The 8,485-nt window shown below is 36.4% G+C and overlaps 1 long non-coding RNA gene and 1 pseudogene across 1 annotated transcript; one reads left to right on the forward strand and one right to left on the reverse strand.

The window, feature by feature from the left end:
- Positions 1 to 3,253: 3,253 nt before the first annotated feature.
- Positions 3,254 to 6,299, forward strand: LOC113289998. The gene is made up of 2 exons (XR_003331315.1): positions 3,254 to 3,663; positions 5,746 to 6,299. It is a non-coding gene; the product is annotated as an uncharacterized LOC113289998 (long non-coding RNA).
- A 217-nt stretch (positions 6,300 to 6,516) lies between these two features.
- LOC113289999 lies at positions 6,517 to 8,188 on the reverse strand (annotated as a pseudogene).
- Between the last annotated feature and the right edge of the window lie 297 nt (positions 8,189 to 8,485).

An 8,485-nucleotide genomic window follows, 5' to 3' on the forward strand; every position in this document is an offset into this window, starting at 1 on the left:
TGCACGAAGCAAATCACGAAGATACAAAACCAATAAGAAAAATCCTCTTATCTTCAATCTTCAATAGTGTTCTGTACCTGCACAATAACAAACTTGATTCCTGACTTATGATCGATCATGCAAAGAACGGATTCTGTTATAACAATGGGTGATCAAAATACAATGTTAAACTCTTGATCTAGTTTGAGTAACCTTATGTCAAAAGAGATGGCTCTCAAGAATAATCGAACTAGGTGCAAATCAATAGATAACCACCGGTAGTCAATCAAATCAATAATTGAAAACTAAAATAATAATATAATTCTAGTTTTCCATCAATGGTACTAGAAGACGCTTCTTGATCCCGAAAAAGTCATAGAACTAGCAGACGTAAGAGATTTCGCTTAGTTAGGTTACTCTCCTCTCCAAGATAGTATTACGAGAATACTATTAGTCGGCTACACCAGAAACAACAAAGATGAAGTTTTCATGCCTCGGGAGAGGTTTGCAGGAAGAACAAACTTCACTATTTCTAGACCAAGGTAGTTTGGATATCAAGGAATTTCCATAACCGAAGATATTCTTAAGTTATGCAATAAAGCACCTAAATTCGGTTTTATAAGTTCCAACCAATATCCAACTGTATAACAAAAATCTTCATGGAAAACTCAATATTATCTAGCACTTAAATAATACTCCCTCTGTACCCTTTATACATGCGAAATATGTAAAATCTCTTAGAATAAGAAATAATTTTGATTTCACAAAAATCCAATGTTTTTCCTGTTTTAACCTTTATCATGTTTCTAATGCTTGAGATATAAATTTGATTCTAATGATATTTATGTTATTTAATTAAGGGTATAAGACTATAAGTGAAAAAAAAGACTTCTTGGAATTAGATTTCCGCCTATCTAATGGGACAAGAAAATTTCAAAACTCCGCTTATATATAAGGGACTGAGGGAGTATATGTTTCCAGGGATAAATTTTGATTCCTGGTAAAACAAAACATATTAATTTCACAAATCTCAAAAAGATTCTCTTCTAATTCGGTTTGAGATCTCACCTTGAGTATCAAGGAATATATTTGAACAATTAAGAAATAGGATTTAAGCACATGTTCAAATTACTCACCATGTCGACATCTTGAACTTTCCTATTTTCCAAACCCAATTTTCAAATCACATAAACCCTAAAGTGTACGTGACTTATAAAAATCGGTTTTGGATATTGGGACCGGTTGTACCATGACTCCTAAAGCAAGTTAGGATCTGTTCTACCTTGACTCCTAATATAGGTAGGGATAGGTTCTACCTTGCCTCCCAACATAAGCGAGGATTGTTTCTACCTTGATTCCCTGTATAGGTTAGGATTGGTCCATACTTAAGATCTTCAATGAAAACCGAGACCATCAATCCTCTTGATTTCTTTCGACTACGAAGCAAGTTCGACGTCTACTTCCTTAAACTCATGTAATAAACATAGTTTTGTAGGTATGAAATCAAACCTATGTTCACCACACAATCTAGTAACGAGTTACAAATATTATGTTGATGTCGCAGTTACGTAGTTCAAAAGATAAGCATTATACTTCGTAATTCAATATAACAATATAAAACACTTATTACTATTGATGTATGTTCCTTGGAACTTTGATCATAATATAATGATCAAGTCTATTATACTAGAATTTTATATATACAACTTCGCATGTTATGTTTTCAATCAGTTTCAGCTTGAAAGCTTACGATATATAAATGAAAATAAGTCAAGTCATGTATTAATAACCTCAAGTGAAATAATGAGGTTATCGCCGTTGTCGATACGTTTTCGGAATCTTCAGGTCTTTTGAGTAATACTTGTATGTCTTAAAATTTCTAGACTTCCTAATCTAACCTAACGAAGTTGACTCTGGTAATCTAATCAAGCAACTTATGAGTTTCTGAAATTAAAATATGACAAACAACCTTGACATACCAACGCTTGGTGAGTTCAACCGAGCAATGCTCTAACAAATCAATTGATATTGGATTCATTTTCTGATTATTTTGGCTTCACAGTTGTACTTTTCCCTAATCGGTTGATACATTTCGTTTTATGTATTGATATTTGATTTCATTTCTTACTATTAATAGTGTGGGTTATTTGGTATATTTTTCCTTAATCGAAAGATCTTTGCATGAAAATCAGGTGAAAATTTTATATTCTTGTGTATGCTTCACTGTGACTGATACTAAATTTTTTAATTTTATCATCATGGTATTTGTGATGATGGTTTTATAAAACAACTAAGGAATGTATCCAACAAATTAGGATCTGATATAAAAAGCGGCAAAAAATGGATAGCATAACCTATTGAACAATGAGATGGCTTAAAGAAGTAAAGCAAAGACTCTGCGAGAATTCAACACCATAAGCTTTGTATGAGGAAACCGGGGTACAGGGAATGAAGAGTTTCTTGAGTGCGAAACGGTCAAAACAGGAGTACATTAAGGTAATTTCTTGATACAAAATATTAAATTACCACGGTTCGATCATCAAGAAGTTTGTTGAGTGCGAAACAATGGTCTCGTAAAATAAAAATTGTCAGACCTGATATTTGTCCATTCACACGAAACATCACAAGTTCAACCATGTTCCTCGTTAATGGACCGAACAAAAAAAATTCTTCTGCTATTAGTCGTGTCTTCAACTTTTCTTTGTGTTCTTTCGGGAAATAACATGATCAAACTTATTTTGATGACCCACCCGATATTGTTATCCTATTTCATACTACATGATACTAGGAACTTACGAAGCTACTATTAACGTTTTATAAGAAAAACTTCACCGTAATCTTATATTATTATTGTTGGTTTGAGAGCTCTAAAACTTGCCAAAAATTTGGATGAGTTCAATCAAACAAGAATGGACGAAAATTTCATCTTCTTTTTTTAGATACGAAAGAAAATTCATTGATTAACCAGAATTAATGTTTCGATCTTGGGCTAAGAGATCATCAAGATCCTGCCCAAAATTATCAAACTTAAGCAAATCAGTAGCTGAAGCTCTAACTCTTTTGGCAATAGAGTAGCGCAAATGAGATGGGATAGTGAGGGATAAAATACATTGGGTCAACATCCCGGTTTTGTCCCCAGTGAAGTTCTCTAGGGTCATTGGTGAAGTTCTGTAGGGTCATTGGATCAGACTCAGTGATATAAATTGTGAGAAAAACTTTGTTTGGCCCGCTGAACAGACGGCGTCGTGGCTCCCTTTTAATCACTCGTGTTTCCTAATAGTACTGACGTCTACAAGGAAGGACTGAAGGAGCTCAGCTCACCCTCTCTCATCCCGTGAGGAATTAGAGAGAATACATCCATGACGACGGAGACTGCAAAATGCGAGCGCTTCCATCGAGCTCTATGTGAGTGTCACAAGCGTATCCCAGCAGGTCCAACCAGAGATTCTGCCTGTCGCCATTTGAATCGTTCACTTGCACAATGCCTCGTATCTGTGGCGTGTCCTTCCGAATCAGAAGTTGTTCGTAGTCTCTGTTCTAGTGGTGGTACATCATTGAAACGTTCTCAATGTCAACAGGCGCAGCTTTCTCTTTTCGTCTGTCTTTCCTCTCACCAAAATCCTTGAAAACCCTAACCCTAATTGCTTGCTTGTGAATCTCTGCACCAGCATTATCATCGTCTTGGTAAGTTTTACTTCTGATTTTTCCTAAAAAAAATGGAATGTTATGATTTCTGTTGCAAAATTGATTTTTGATAGATTTGATTAATTGATTTTCACTACATTATGAAACGAAATCAATTGGAAACAATAAACATAGAAGTCAAAAGCATGAGAAATTGAGGATTGGGATCGAATTAAGGCCACTTATTTGATAATTTAATAGATTGTATATAGTGATGATTTTGCAGATAAGTATATTTGTTTCATGTTCAATATGTGTTAATTTAGCTACTAATGAATGAACGTTTAATTTCGTCTTCAAGTTGGGGTTAAATGTTCGTATTCATGCCCGAGCTTAGGTATTTGGTCTGATGAGCTTATTGTTGCTTAACCTTGGTTTAGTTCTTTCACATCTATATGAACAAGCACGAAACCATGAGCCGATATTAAATGTAAAAGTTGCTGAGGTTTAAGTGATAGGTAGTTAGCTACCCATTTGAAGGTGGAGATATATGATACAGTATATATTTGAGCTAGTGTGGTTTGTATAAAGCTATACTACTGGAACACATACGTTACGAAAAGACTTTTAAGCAAAGTGCTTGTAATTATTATATTAGGGAAGTATTGCCATTAATTACAAGAGATGTGAAGAGCTTCTAGGCTTATTCTTAATTAACTTTCTACCTGCTCCCAGCAAATTACATTTATATGTATAGGAGTAACATTAACAACTCTCTACGACACAAAATGGACCGACTATGTGGAGATAAATCTAGATGTGAACACTGTTATTCTTGAAATTACAGCCTCTTAACCAATCCAGATAATTTTATGTCAAAAGACTCAAAACTATCTAGAAAGTTGAAATTAAATTCCATGTTATACTAGAATTGTTACCCATCTTAATTTAAGATTCTCATAAGCTCCGACCTATAATTTTCTTCAGTAATCATATTCATGCTCTCTTCCGTAACATAATCTGGCCACTAGGTGTCTGCATAGGCTTGGTCTGTCTGGTCTCTCTTTTACTGCTTGTCAGATGATATATGTTCCTCTTCTCATGGGTCCTTGCCTATTACCCCTATTCTCTCACAAGGGATTCAGAGGTTTACATATTAACTTTTATCTTCATGCCACGGGGAGGGCGACTGGTGGTCCCATGATCACGGTTTCCATCTTTTGTAATATATATCTGATGCAAGTTTAACTAAGGTAGTTCAGAGTAGAAAATATGATAAGAATGAGACTGTTAGATATTTCTGTGTGGAGTTCTCTTAGTAGAGTAGTATGTCAGTTAATGTTGTGCCAGGAAAGAGTTGATTGATGTACCTATATGTGGCTGATGTGGAAGTTACGAGATTTTATTATATATGTCTTATCTAAACCCTGTAATATGTTTCCTATCTGAGTAACAAGTCTTGTTTGGTTTTTTTTTGATAATACGTGAGTGCTTATAGAGCTAGCTCGGCCAGTCTATAATGAATAAGCAAGTTCAATTCAAGGTTAACTCAAGCTATTTCATCGTAAATTTGGCATGGTGGAGCTCACTTTTTTGTTGTATACTTTTATTGAGGGTTGAGATTGAGTGAACTTAGCTCCATATACTTGAGTTGTATAGAGCCAACTCTCAAACATGGCTACTTCTTTTGTTAGGGTTTGTTAGATATGGAGATTGGTATTGAGATAACAGCGATTTGTCAGGTTGAGATTCAAGATCAACAGTTATCGAGTCGTAGCTTCTGCAAAATATCGTTTAACCTTGCCAATTTCTAGAACTTAACTAGTTAATTTGTTATATTATTCGAGTGATTTACTAATAGACCGGATCTGTTCAGGATGCTGACTTGTTACATATACATTAGTTACTCTAATTTGTAGAGTGAATAAGAAAATACTAAGGCATTTTGACCCAAGTTTGTACCAATCAGACTACAAATGAAGTTCACGTAGCATTGACTGAGCCATTTTTGTATTGCTTTTCTGGTACAGAGGAGGAGTACTTTTTCCTCAAAAAATGTGACTAGTCACTATCACCTGATAGGTTTAGCAGAAGCCATCTATCACTTCTTTTTATTTGAATGTTTTATGGTTGTCACTGCAGATTTCAGGAGTAGTCAAGGCTGTACTTTGGAAGCAGCATTTACTGTCAAGCAACATATCCCGTTATCTTTTCCAAGATATTTGCAGGCTCACGAAACAGTTGCTGAGGATCACGTGACTGTTTGTGGATCACAATTATGGGACCTGTGTTCCTTGACAATTGTGTGCAAGGCCCCATAGATAATAGGGATACCTAACCTTGTATAGAGCTTTGGGAACTGGTTGTTTGGCTGAGTACTCAGATAACTGGAGAGTAATCTGTGGAGGCCGAGGTGAGTAGTTTGGAATTCTTGGATGTAGAAATTTACACTGTCAAGTTTCTATTCACTTTGTGGTCTATGGGAAGTATTCGTGCAGCCTGGTGGTGGTTAAATGAACACTTCTTTCTTGTCTTCTTACAAGCTTAATTAATCATATTAAATGTTGTGTCATGTCTCCTGTGGGTTGCTGCTTTCAAGTGGATTCAGTATATTTGTTTTTGCGTGGCCGCCTGGCACTCCCCAGTTAACACCCCAATAGTGGACTTCAATTTGTTTCAAGTCTGATTCTACATTACCTATTCATGTTCTCCACGAGAAATTGCATGTTTCATGGATTTTGAAAGAGTTGGAATAACTGTGCCCACAGGAAGTACCTTGGGCAAATACACTTGCCAAGAACAAGCATTTCTGTTGGCCACCATAACCAGCCAATTATATCCAAATGGCTAATGATGCTAACAGATGAGGGAGCCCAAAATTTTATTTACAGGAAAAGAAAATGCAGAAAAATAGACCCAAAACAAAATCCTATATTAGAGCAAAACAACACACATGACATACTAAACACCAAGTACAATGTGATCAAGTAGCTGTCTGTCTATCATCAACCTGATGAATTAAAATTGAAGCCTTTCCATCTCTTCCTTGATAATGTTAGACCTAATCAAACTACCAACAGTGTTGACCACCATTTTAACATCTTCCCATGGATTCCCTCTAGCTAACTTCTTATACAAATAACTCTCAAACGTCATACGCTGTACATAATCACAACCACAAATCTCTACTAAACACTCCCTAGCTGCATTATTACCATAAAATACCTTCTGCAGTATATCCAAAAACCTAAATGTGTTAATATACTGTGAATCCCATTTTCTCAGATACTCTTTCCTCAAATCTTTTTCATCAATCATTCTAACTCCATTCAATGATGACCGTACGACTGCTTCTCCACACATTCTGCCCGATTTAGCTGCAAAATATATACCTTCTCCTGAACATTTTGTAACATAACCAGCTGAGTCGCCTACCAGAGCAACTCGTCCTCTAACTCGTCGAGGTCTTGGGTGTTCAGGAATCGGGTGTGCCTCCACTTTAATCACTTTCCCACCGTAGATTTTCTCTCACTCTTTCCCTAACTCCATTCTGATACAACTTAATATCCTGCTTCGAACACACCGTTCCAGTTCCCACTGCCACGTGATCACATTTAGGGAAAACCCATCCGTAAAAATCGGGAGAGATATCGTTACCAACATACATCTCGGCGAGATTCTCGTAATATCTCATTTTGTCGTCCGGCAGACGAATTCGTTCTTGGAAAGCAATGGCGTAACTGTAATTTCCAGCATCAATGGATTTCGCCACCCTGCTATTAGCACCGTCCGCCCCAATCACAACATCGACAGAAATAGATTCCTTAGATCCATTGCTATTGTAGTGCACGGTGTACGGAGAATCAGGTGAATCAGGCACCTCGAGATGTATAAAGAGAGCATTAATGACATTAGTACCGTAGGATTGAGCACGAGAATGGAGGAAGGAATCAAGAACTTCTCTGCGGATCATGGCAATGTATTCATGAGGTTTAAGGGTTTTACCAAAATCAACGGTGAGATTTGAAGGTGATATGATTTTCATTTGAGTGACTTTTCGATCGATTAATTCAAGAGGGATTGAGAATTCATCAAGCATACACAGAGGAATTGCACCGCCGCATGGTTTAGCACCAGATGGACTTCTTTCGATGAGGTATGTTTCGATTCCACCTCTTGAAAGAGCTTCTGCTGCTGATGAACCAGCTGGACCACCACCGATTACAGCTGCGCGTAGCTTTCGACCCCCTGAGATGTTTTTGGAGGAGTTGCAGGTGATAATGGAGGAGTATCTTCTACATTTCAGTGATGATGATGATGATGATGATGGAGTTGTTCTTCTGATCGGCCACTTCTGGAGACTATGAAAGCAATGGATTTGTGATGCTGTTGCCATGGTGTTTGAGATTTTCAGAGTTTGTTGAATTTTCTGGTGAGAGATGGATAGAGAAACGAATGAGATTTCAGCTCTGATGAAGCTGATGAAAACAAAGTGATAGTGAATTAGTGATAAGTGTGTTGTTTATAGTGATGGAATATTAAAATGTTCAGGAGAACGGGGCCTCGTGGAGAGAGAGATGCTGCATTGGTGACGCACGGAGAGATAGTGCCTTTTCTTTATTATACTGTACTTTTAGTGTTGTCTTGTTTTTTTTATGTAAAGAAATCAAGCTTATTACAGCGGCACGATTTATTAGAGAGGTGTCATCCTGATAGTAATGTTCTTTTAGTTGATTAGGAAATGTTCTAAGAGAAATGTAAATTGACCAGATTATCCTTCTCACCTTAAATCAAACAAAACCAAATTAATTTTTTTTAAAATCTAGTGAATCATAAAAAATCAAATTAGTTTTTTTTCATCTTCTTCTTCATCTTTTCTTCT

Source organism: Papaver somniferum, chromosome 6 (assembly GCF_003573695.1).
Source record: "Papaver somniferum cultivar HN1 chromosome 6, ASM357369v1, whole genome shotgun sequence".
In the NCBI taxonomy this organism is placed as follows: Eukaryota; Viridiplantae; Streptophyta; class Magnoliopsida; order Ranunculales; family Papaveraceae; genus Papaver; species Papaver somniferum.